This window comes from Ailuropoda melanoleuca, chromosome 15 (assembly GCF_002007445.2).
Source record: "Ailuropoda melanoleuca isolate Jingjing chromosome 15, ASM200744v2, whole genome shotgun sequence".
In the NCBI taxonomy this organism is placed as follows: Eukaryota; Metazoa; Chordata; class Mammalia; order Carnivora; family Ursidae; genus Ailuropoda; species Ailuropoda melanoleuca.
In genome coordinates, this window is record NC_048232.1 from 50839660 (window position 1) to 50851015 (window position 11356).

Here is an 11356-nt window from a genome sequence, read left to right on the forward strand (position 1 = left end):
CCTGCCAGCCAGGAATCCCTCATATTTATATTTTAATGCAGAACTAGGCATGTATTTCTGCAGGGTTTCCTGTTTGCAATTTAAGTGAGTAAGATATGCCATTGGAACCAGTATTTTCCTCCAGAGAATAGCATCAGGGTCACCTGTTTTTGGTTGTTCTTTTTAAATTTTGTTTTGTTTTAAAATTGTATCACACTACCTGCTTTCTAGAATTTGACTGTCAAGGTTAAAGCTCTGCCATTTAATAAGGAAAGTGATGGCTTCATTCCTTATGAGAGATAGATCTAATTTTTTGTTGTTGTTTTTTGTTTTTAAGATTAATACATTAGTTTAGAGTGAGGGAAAGCACACATGTGCAAGTAGGGGGAGGGGCAAAGAGAGAGGGAGAGAATCCCAAGCAGTACCTAGCTTGAGCTAATTATACATATGGGGGAATGAGCACGGGTAGAAAAGATGAGGAATGCTCCCTTCCCTTAGGGGGAACTATGTAGATAATAACCTTCCACAGCAAGAAAACTAGAAAACATTTGAAAACTCTTTTTTTAGCCCACCAATTCTCAGTAATTTTACCTTTATGATTACCTAGAAAAAATGTTTGTGTATTTGCTGTTATAACAAGAAACAGCCATATGTTTCACATCTCCCTTATAGGAGCCTGTATTCTATAAAGAACCAAGTTCATGTACAGACTAAATGTAAGAGCCTGATCATATAAAAAGTGTGATTAAAATTATATAATAAGGCACTGAATTTTTGTAAGCATACATCATCAGTTTATGCACATAATGTGTGCCTTATCATTTGGGTTATGACCTGAATTACTGGAATTATTGTGTATGTATGTGTGTTTTCCCCCTTCTCTTCAGGGCTTAGAAACTCCCTGTCAGAACTGTTACTGGAGACTTAATTGATGTCAGCCAGGAAGCTGTAATTTCCTGTCACTTGGCCTTGAATTACTACATTGAGTTTTCAGGCAATAAACGAATTTAGCTAAAAGACACAAGCTTTTTTTTTTTTTTTTTTTGTTTTGTTTTGTTTTGTTTCCCCCTGCTTATCATTAATACCTAAGAGTATGAATGTTTTATACTGTTCCATCTCCATTACACATATATTTATTGGCTCAGAATGGTATTCATCCTTGCTTGTGTACATTTATCTTGAACTAATAACGTCCAAACTTCCTGCTGAAAACCCATGTATATTCTTTTAAATGTGGGCTGCAGAGCCAGTTTATCTGATAAAGCACATAACCTACCATTTCCAGTACAGCAATGAAGCAGGGCAGCCATGTTGCAAGGAACAGAATGTTTTCGCCTGCTGTTTTTTTATTTGTCCTGCCTATCTCAAGTGAGAAAGACGGAATTTTACAAGAACTTAGTTTGTGAAGTATGATGCAAGGCAGTTAATTTTTCTTTAAATGCTTTCCCGGAATACAAGAGAGAAGCCTTTTTTGTTTTACATAATTGGGTTGCCGTTTTCTGAAAACTAACCCACAAAATTTGTGTTCTATTAGCCTTCACTTTCTGGTTGCCAGTTTCACTATGAAGTCATGAAAAGGGATTAATTTATTTGTGGGGGCATTTATGGGGCAACCAGTAGAACCAGGTCTCTGTTTAAGTATATGTAGCTGAATCAAGGAGAACATAAAGATTTCCTGAGGTTAACTTGTTGGAGCCCTTGACTGAGGGTTGAACTGGGAACTTAGCTGAGGGTTTGGGGCCAGGGCAGAACCATACTCATCTGTTCTCTTTTGGGTCCAGAAACGATCTCTGACACATAGGAAGCTCTGGGAAAAGAAAAAAAAAAGTAAGGGAGGGATACCAAGGAAGAGTATTTTTTCATGATAAGGGTTTTGAGCTAACACAATGGTCAAGTCATGCATGTTCCAAGGCTGGGTGATATGGTGACTATTACTGTCAGCAGGAGATCTAGGGACAACTTTCCTTGAACTGGATTGTACCAATGCATTGAAATTAGTAATCATTCTCCCCTTTCGTACCAGTAAATGCCAGCAGCATTCTTGGGTAACCCAAAAGAGTCCCCTGCCTCCTGGCACATTATCAAATGCTACTTACGAGAAGGTCGCAGCTCTGCGGAAACCCACTGTCAAGAGTTCTATAGTTAGTTGTTTGGTTGATTTATCTATTATAAATATTTTTACATTCTAGAACTTCTTCTTTTTAAACATTTCTTTATTGTGAACTCTCTTCAGTGTTAGGGAAGTAATACTAGTGATTGACATCTGGGTACTCAACATCCAACTTCACCACATTTTAACATTTCGCTATAGACATATTTTATTTTTTTATTTTTTTTTTAAGATTTTATTTATTTATTCGACAGAGATAGAGACAGCCAGCGAGAGAAGGAACACAAGCAGGGGGAGTGGGAGAGGAAGAAGCAGGCTCACAGCAGAGGAGCCTGATGTGGGGCTTGACCCCATAATGCCAGGATCACGCCCTGAGCCGAAGGCAGATGCTTAACCGCTGTGCCACCCAGGCGCCCCGCTATAGACATATTTTAAAAGACCTGGAATACTGCATCATTATTAAAGCTCCCTTTGTAATCTTCCCCAACCTCATTTCCATGTCCTCACTTCAGAAAAAAACCTGCTATCCTGATTTTGGATTCATCACTTCGTACATGTTTTTATGCATTTACCATACTCGCATGTATTTCTAAATGGTATTTAGTACTTCTTTGTATGTTTTAAACTACTTACAAATGATACCATACTCTGTTCTTGTGTAACTTCCTTATTTGATAAATGATTATGCTATCAAGATTTGTCTATGTGGATATGTAGGGCCTTCATTCATTTTAAATGCTACAAACCATGTCCTTATACAAATATATGCCACAATTTATCCAATTTCTGATGCTGAATATTTGGATTACTTTAATTTTTTTTTTAATCAATCCCAAGGATGCTGTAATGAACATTATACACACCGTTTAGTGTATGGATTTCTCCTTAGGAATTCAATTGATGTGTAGATAGTCTGCTGACACTTAATTTTACTAGATTTTGCCAGATTCCAGCAGAGCGGGTACACACCCACCAGCCATTCATGGAAGTTTTAGAATTTAGAAGTTTCTACTGGGTTGTTTGTCTTTTTTGTTTTTCAGTAAGAATTTTGGTTTTAGTTTGTGTGTATATATATAAGTAAGTATATTTTTCCAGTATCTGGCTTTTCTTTTTTTCTATGCTATTTGTCCACTTTTTGTTATATAGATGGCTTTAGTCAATTTTATCAATCTCTTTGAGTTTATATGTTTTATATATTATGTAAGAAATCTTTTTATACTAGCTTTATTTTTTCTCAGGTGGATAACCAATTGTTCAAAAATCATTTTTAAAAGTGTCAATTCTTTTTTAATGAATTGCATATTACTATTTCTAAATGGGTGTATCTATTTCTGAGTTATATATTTTATCTCAATAACCTGTCTTTTTCTTTATTACCTCTCTATCTTAAATATCATTGCTTTTTATAAACCTTCTTATCTTTGAAAGCAGCCATTTAAAAAAATTGTCTTGGCTAATCTTATCTCTTTGTTCTTACATATGAATTTAAGAATCAGCTTTTTAAGTTACATGATAAAATTATATATTGGAATTCTGATTGGGAACTGAATTAAACTTATGGGCTAATTAGAAGACAACTGATATCTTTATGCTCTTGAATCTTCCTACCCATGGACATGTTTTATCTTTCCATTTGTATAGATACTGTCCATGTCTTTAAAAAAAATTTTTTTTTTTCTGTGTGAAGATCTTAATATATTTTTTTAGTTTTTTTCTCTAAGGACATTATATCCTATGTTTCTCTTACTAATGAAATTTGTTTCAAATTGTATTTTCTTTCACTGTTTTTATTGTTGCTGATATAAAGGTACATTTTTTGCTGGTGTATTATAAATGATAGTCTTGTTTAGTCTAAATAATTTGTTTATAATTGCCTTGAATGCTCTATATAGTCAATATTTTATGCAGATACTTTTTCCTTCCTTTCCTATTCTTATATTTCTTATGGATTTTTTTTTTATCTTACCATGATGATAAGCGCCTATAATATAGTGGTTTATTGGAACAATGATAGCAGGCATATTTATCTTATTTTTTACTTTGAGAGATTTATCATTTCATGTATGAGGTTATACTTGTACTATATTTATATTTATTTATAAATAGTAATATTTTTAAACTTCATATAAATGATATCTATATATTCTTACAGTTCACCATTAAGTATGGTATTTTCTTCTAGAGCTACTTACTTCCTTCTATTTCTGTTACTCTAAGTTTTCTTTTTATATTTAAATTATGAATCGGTATTAATGTTTATCAAGAAAATTTAACATTTTTTGTGAGTCCTATTATTACAATACTTTTCTAATATTTTTACAGTGGTAGAGTCCTTTATTGTATGCAACACTGGAGTCTTTGTTCTGGGACAGGGTAGTGGAAAGGCAAGTAGAACTTCTGACCTCAAGACCCCTTTCTATGGAACAACTTCTTAACCCTTTCCATTGTGCCTGGATCCTTTTCTTTGCACTTTAGAGATACTGATTTAGCCATGTAAAGAATATTTAACAATTCAATATCAGAATTTAAAGAGTTAGACAATGACCATTCACCTCTAATACTTAAAATTTCAAAAGCAATTTCCAGTAGTTTTTAAGGGTTTCTGGATGCATGATTTGTTAGTTCGTCAGTAGTCTGACCACAGGAACTGTTGATACTTTGCATTCTCTTGTATTTGAATAGAGGTGACAGAGCCTGGGGAAACTATGTGAAATAAAGCGAATCTTCTTATTTTTTTATTTGTAAGAACGAAGAGTCTGGAAAGCCTGAATTTGGATATTGAGTTCAAGCTAATTAAAAATCCCACTGTTGAATTGGACTTTATTTTGGTCAGTTACATGAATTGGGACCTGTAAGCACAACCGTCCCCTCCATAGAGCAAAAGAATGAATTGCTGTTACTTAAAATTACATGGTTGAATCCTCCAGATTTCATGTTGAAAAAAGAAGAAACATACGGATACATGATTTATGATTCCACTTAAGATGATATTTCAAGGACAGATAAATCTACAGTGATGAAACAGAGTAGTGGTTACCTGTTAAGGGAGGGAGGAATGAAGGGATCTTTTGGAGTTCTAGAAATGCTCTGTGTCTTCATGTGGGTGGTGATTAACTTAGTGTATCATATACCATACACTTAAGATTTTTATACTTTATTGTATGCATCTGATACCTCAGTTAAAAAGAGTATGGCTAAAATAAATTCAGAAAGGGGTGCCTGGGTGGCTCAGTCAGTTAAGAGTCTGCCTTTGGCTCAGGTCATGATTCCAGGGTCCTGGGATGGAGCCCTGATTTGGGTTCCCTGCTCAGCGGGGTGTCTGCTTCTCCCTCTGCCCCTCCTCCTGCTCATGCATGCATACATGCTCTCCCTCTGAAATAAATAAAATCTTAAATAAAATAACTTCAGAAAAGGTTTTTTGTTCTTTCTAAACGATACATATGTTTTTTCATAGAATGAAACAATTTTGGTATAAACTTTTCAGGTTTATAGATTATTGGTTGGAGTGTGTGTGTGTATATGCATCTCATAGGTTTTCTTCAGAATCACATGAATCCTTTAATGAATGATAACCAGCCTCCAGGTGTGTGTTATAACTTAGGGATTCTAAGAAGGTATATTAGCTGAGAGTCTAGTGGGGGACAAGTAATTAAGTATGTGTGAAAGTAAGGGGGAGATATTTAATGCCTCTCAGAACACTGGGGAAGAAGGGCCCGGCTTGTCTACAGTGGGGTTGGGGGCATAAAGTGAAACCTTCTGAAGACATAGCTTTGAGGAGAGTTTTTAATGATAAGTAGGACTTTGACAAATGGATCGTGTAGCACCTATAGATACATTAGTGCTAAAGATGTGAAATGACATTTTGTCCTCAGGAACTCTAAGGTTTTTGGTATAACTACAATCAAGTGCTATGGAAAGTGTTAGTATATGAAATTAGAAAGATAAAAAGAGTCATGATGGGAAGGTGGTTGAATTACATGCTAAGGAATTTTGATTTTGATTTTCTCTTTGGCTTTAGGTGTTAAGGACCCATTGATTTTAATTAAGTGGTGTGATTGGGTTTGCATTTTGGAGATAATTTTGGCAGTATTGTCGAGACAATTTGGATCTTCCCCCTGGAGTTCTTCCCTTGGTGCTTTTCTTATCCTGCGTAACTTTTACGTATGTTCTCCTTTGCAGACTGGTGATTCCTAAGTCTAAATCTGTTCCAAATTTCTTCCTCTTCACCCAAACCAAAACTGGCTGCTAGTGCCCCTTGCTACTACAGTCTTGCTATTTGGAAAGAACATTTTTTCATCTCCTCCCACACTCAGTGGGGTCTCTGTAGGGAAGGTGAGGAAGAGGGGAGTGGTACAGAGGTAGAAATTTTCTTATTGGCTGATACTATGGTAAGATGGCTTCATTCTCTAGGCCTGGGGGCTATTTGAACTGACTCTCTTTGTTATTTTGCCTGAGATATTTGAAGATTTCACTGTGGGGTTCCTTTGATCTTACCTTCTTTGACTTGAGCAATGATCTCTCCTTGACCTGGACATTTCAGATTTTTCCTCAGCTCCTTTTCCTGGTGGTGCCTACGGCTTCCTCCTGCAGGAATCCCCTTGCCTTGGCAAGTTACTCTTTCAAGCAGAGTCCCTTTTATAAATGTATTCAGGCCAACATTCCTAGCACAAATTCCATATCTTGCCCCTAAGGTTTACACATCCTTGATCTGCAATCAGAGAAGACTGTAATTCATCTCTTAGATGATCACTTTAGCCTGCTGCCACAGGTCCCTTTACCTTACTCAGGTTCTAGGCTTCGTGAATACTTTTTCTGACATTTGACAGACCGTGTACTGGTTATAGGTTGACATTGTTCTCAGGCAAAATTCTATGCCGTAATCAAACAGCTGGTCCATGACCTTAAAAGAGAATGCTGCCCACGAATAACAGATTTCAGCAGGCTAACTTACTTATTTGTTGCTTATTGGAGAGACCATTAATGGGAATACGAAAGAGAAGATTATCTGAATTTTTTCTCAGCATTTTTTTAATAACAAAACATATTAGACATCAAGGAAACTGCACAGAATGTAAATTTACAGCTCACAGAATAGTTACAAAGCTAGCATCCAAGTCGTGCCCATCCAAGTCGCAAAATGGAATATTGACAGCATTCCAGTTAAATTCCATTCAAAATCCTTTCTATCCCAGGGCGCCTGGGTGGCGCAGTCAGTTGAGTGTCTGACTCTTGGTTTTGGCTCAGTTTGTGATCTTCTGGTGGTGGGATCAGGTGGTGGGATCCAGCCCCAAGGGTGGTGTGGACTCCTTGCTGAGCCTGGAATCTGCTTGGGTTTCTTTCTCCCTCTCCTTCTGCCCCTCCCCACCATGCTCGCACATGCTCTCTCTCTAAAATAAATAAATAAGTCTTAAAAAAAAAAAACAAAACAGGAACAGAAAACCTTTCTGTCCCCCTCACCAAGGGTAACCACTATCCTGACTTCCAACACCATAGTTCTATACATTTTTTTTGAACTTACATAAATGGAATCATACAGTATATATTATTTTAGTTTGGACTTCAAATTCTTAATATTTTTTATTTTTATCTATATTGATATGTGTCAATAGTTTGCTCATTTTATTTAATGCCTACCACAATTTATTTACCCATTGTAATGGACTTTTGTGTTGTTTCCATATTTTTGGCCATTCTAAAGAAACTGTCTTGCACATTTTTTTGGATGCACATATACATATATTTTTGAAGAGTATAAGCCTAGGAGTATTACTGCTGGGTCATACAGTATGTGTATCTTCAAACTTAGTAGGTTTGCAGTACCAATTTCTGGGTTGAAAAAAAAAGTAATTTTTTTTGCAAAATGCTTGTACCGTGTACTTTGGCCAGCATGTTCTTGTTTTTCCATGACTCCATGACTTTGCTAACAATTGGTATTGTCATTTAAAAAAAAATTTCCTTAGTTTTTTAATTTTAATTTGAGTATAGTTAATATACAGTGTTATGTTTGTTTCAGGTGTACAATATAGTGTTTCAACATTCTATACATTCCTCAGTGTTCATCATGATAAGTGTGCTCTTAATCCCCATTATTTATTTCGCATCCTCCCCCACTACCCCTCTGGTGAGCATCAGTTTGTTCTCTATAGTTACGAGTTTGTTTTTTGGTTTGTCTCTCTCTCCTTCCCCCCCCCACCTTTGTTCATTTGTTTTGTTTCTTAAATTCCACATATGAATGAAATCATATGGTATTTGTCTTTCTCTGATTTCTTTCACTTAGTATTCTGGTCTCTAGCTCCATTATTGTTGTGCATAGCAAGATTTCATTCTTTTTATGCTGAATAATATTCCATTGTATATATGTATACCACCTCTTTATCCATTCATCTATTGATGGACACTTGGGTTGCTTCCATATTTTGACTATTGTAAATAATGCTGCAATAAACATAGGGATACATGCATCTTTTCCAATTAGTGTTTTTGAATTCTTTGGGTAAATACCCACTGGTTCGATAACATCATATGGTAATTCTATTTTAATTTCCTGAGGAACCTTATTGCTGTTTTCCAGAGTGTCTGCACCAGTTTGCATTCCCACTAACAGGCACAGGGTTCCTTTTTCTCTACATCCTTGCCAATTCTTGTTTTTTTTGTGTGTGTGTTGTTGATTTTAACCATTCTGACAGGTGTGAGGTGATACCTCATTGTAATTTTGATTTGCATTTCCCTGATGATAAGTGACGTTGAACATCTTTTCAGGTGTCTGCTGGCCATCTGTATATCTTCTTTGGAGAAATGTCTGTTCACATCTTCAGCCCATTTTTAATCAGATTATTTGGTTCTTTTTTGGTTTTGAGCTGTGTAAGTTCTTTATATATTTTGGACACTAGCCCTTCATCGGATATGTCATTTGCAAATATCTTCTCCCATTCAGTTGGTTGCCTTTTAGTTTTGTTGACTGCGTCCTTCACTGTGCATAAGCTTTATATTTTGATGTACTCCGAATAGTTTATTTCTGCTTTTATTTCCCTTGTCTCAGGAGACAGATCTAGAAAGATGTTGCTATGGCTAATATCAGAGAAAGTACTGCCTGTGCTCTCTTGTAGGGTTTTTATGATTTCGGGTCTCATATTTTGGTCTTTAATCCACTTTGAGTTTATTTTTGTTTATGGTGAGGGAAAGTGGTCCAGTTTTATTCTTTTGGATGTTGGTGTTCAGTTTACCCAACACAGTTTGTTGAAGAGACTTTTCTTATTGTATATTCTTGCCTCTGTTTTTTGTTCCTGTTTTTTTTTTGTTGTTGTTGTTAAGACTTTACTTATTTATTTATTTATTTATTTAGTGGTCATGAGCTGGGGGAGGGGCAGAGGGAGAGAGAGAATCTCAAGTAGACTCCATGCTGAATGTGGAGCCCTACACAGGGGCTCAATCTCATGACACTGAGATCATGACTGGAGCTAAAACCAAGAGTGGGACACTTAACTGACTGGGCCACCCAGGCGCCTCATCGTTTGTTGAAGATTAATCGACCATATAATCATGGGTTTGTTTCGGGGTTCTCTGTTCTGTTCCATTGATCTATGTGTCTGTTTTTGTGCCAGTACCATACTGTTTTGATTACTACAGCTTTGTAGTATATCTTGAAATCTAGAACTGTGATACTTCCTGCTTTGTTTTTCTTTTTCAAGATTGTTTTGGCTATTCAGGATCTTTTGTGGTTCCAAACAAATTTAAGTATTACTTGTTCTAGTTATGTGAAAAATCCTATTAATATTTTGATAGGGATTGCATTAAATGTGTAGATTGCTTTGGGTAGAATGGACATTTTTAGAGAAATTTGTTCTTTCAATCCATAAGCATGGAATATCTTTCCATTTGTATGAATCTTCAATTTCTTTCATTAGGGTTTTGTAGTTTACAGAGTACAGGTCTTTCACCTCCTTGGTTAAGTTTATTCATAGGTATTTTAATATTTTTGGTGCCTTTGTAAATGGCATTGTTTTCTTAACTTCTCTTTCTGTTGCTTCATTATTAGTGTATAGGGATGCGATGAATTTCTATATATTGATTTTGTATCCTCTGACCTTACAGAATTCATTTATCAGTTCTTGTAGTTTTTTGGTGGAGTCTTTAGGGTTTTTAATATATATATATATAGTATCATATCAGCTGCAAATAGCAAAACTTATACTTCTTTGTTCTCAATTCAGATGCCTTTGATTCCTTTTTGTTGTGTTTAGGACTTCTGGTACGATGTTGAATAAAAATGGTGAGAGTGGACATCTTTTTCTGATCTTAGTAGGAAATCTTTAAGTTTTTCACCATTGAGTATGATGTGGGTTTTTCATATATGGCCATTATTATGTTGTGGTATGTTTTGTTAGAGTATTGTCATTTTTTAAAATCCCTTTGGATAGATGAGAAGTTATAAACCTTGGTTTACGTTAGCATTTTCCCAATATTAATGAGGGTGTTTATTTTTTCATGTTTGTTGGCCATTTGTATGTCCTCTTTTTTTCTCACTTTTTATTTTTAAATGATTTCAGATTCACAAAAAGTGGTGGGAAAAGAAGTATAGGGAGGCTTTATGTACCTAATTTCTCCCAGTAGTAACATTGTGTATTACTATAGTATAGTATCAAAGCAAGGAAATTGACATTGGTACCACAAGGAGAGTTCACTCATATTTCATCAGCTTTATAAATGCTCATTTATGTGTGTGTATAATAATTTTATTAGATGTATAGATTCATGTAACCATCTCCAGAATCAAGATAAAATTATTGTAGAGACAAGACTTCCTTACCCTATCCCTTTTAGACACACCCTTTCTCCCCATCTTTAACCCCAGCAACCACTAATCTATTTTCTATGCCTGTTATTTTTTTTTCTTTTTTTTGGAGCACCTATTCAAATATTTTTGTCTGTTTTCTGTCTTGTCTTGGTTTTTCAGATGTAGTTATATGTATAACAAGTATCTTTTCCTACTCTATGGGTTACATTTATATTTTCTTATTGGTGTAATCTGATGAATAAAAGTTCTTGATTTTAATATTATCTTAGTTATCTTTTTTTTTTCATGTTTAGTGCTTTTGACCTCTTGTTTCTCTTCCTTCAGATTATGAAAATATTTTCCCTGTCTTGTCACAAGTAGATTTACAATCCACCTGAAATTGATTATTGAGGTGAAGTAGAGGTCAATTTTCTTTCTTTCTTTCTTTCTTTCTTTCTTTCTTTCTTTCTTTCTTTCTTTCTTTCTTTCTTTCT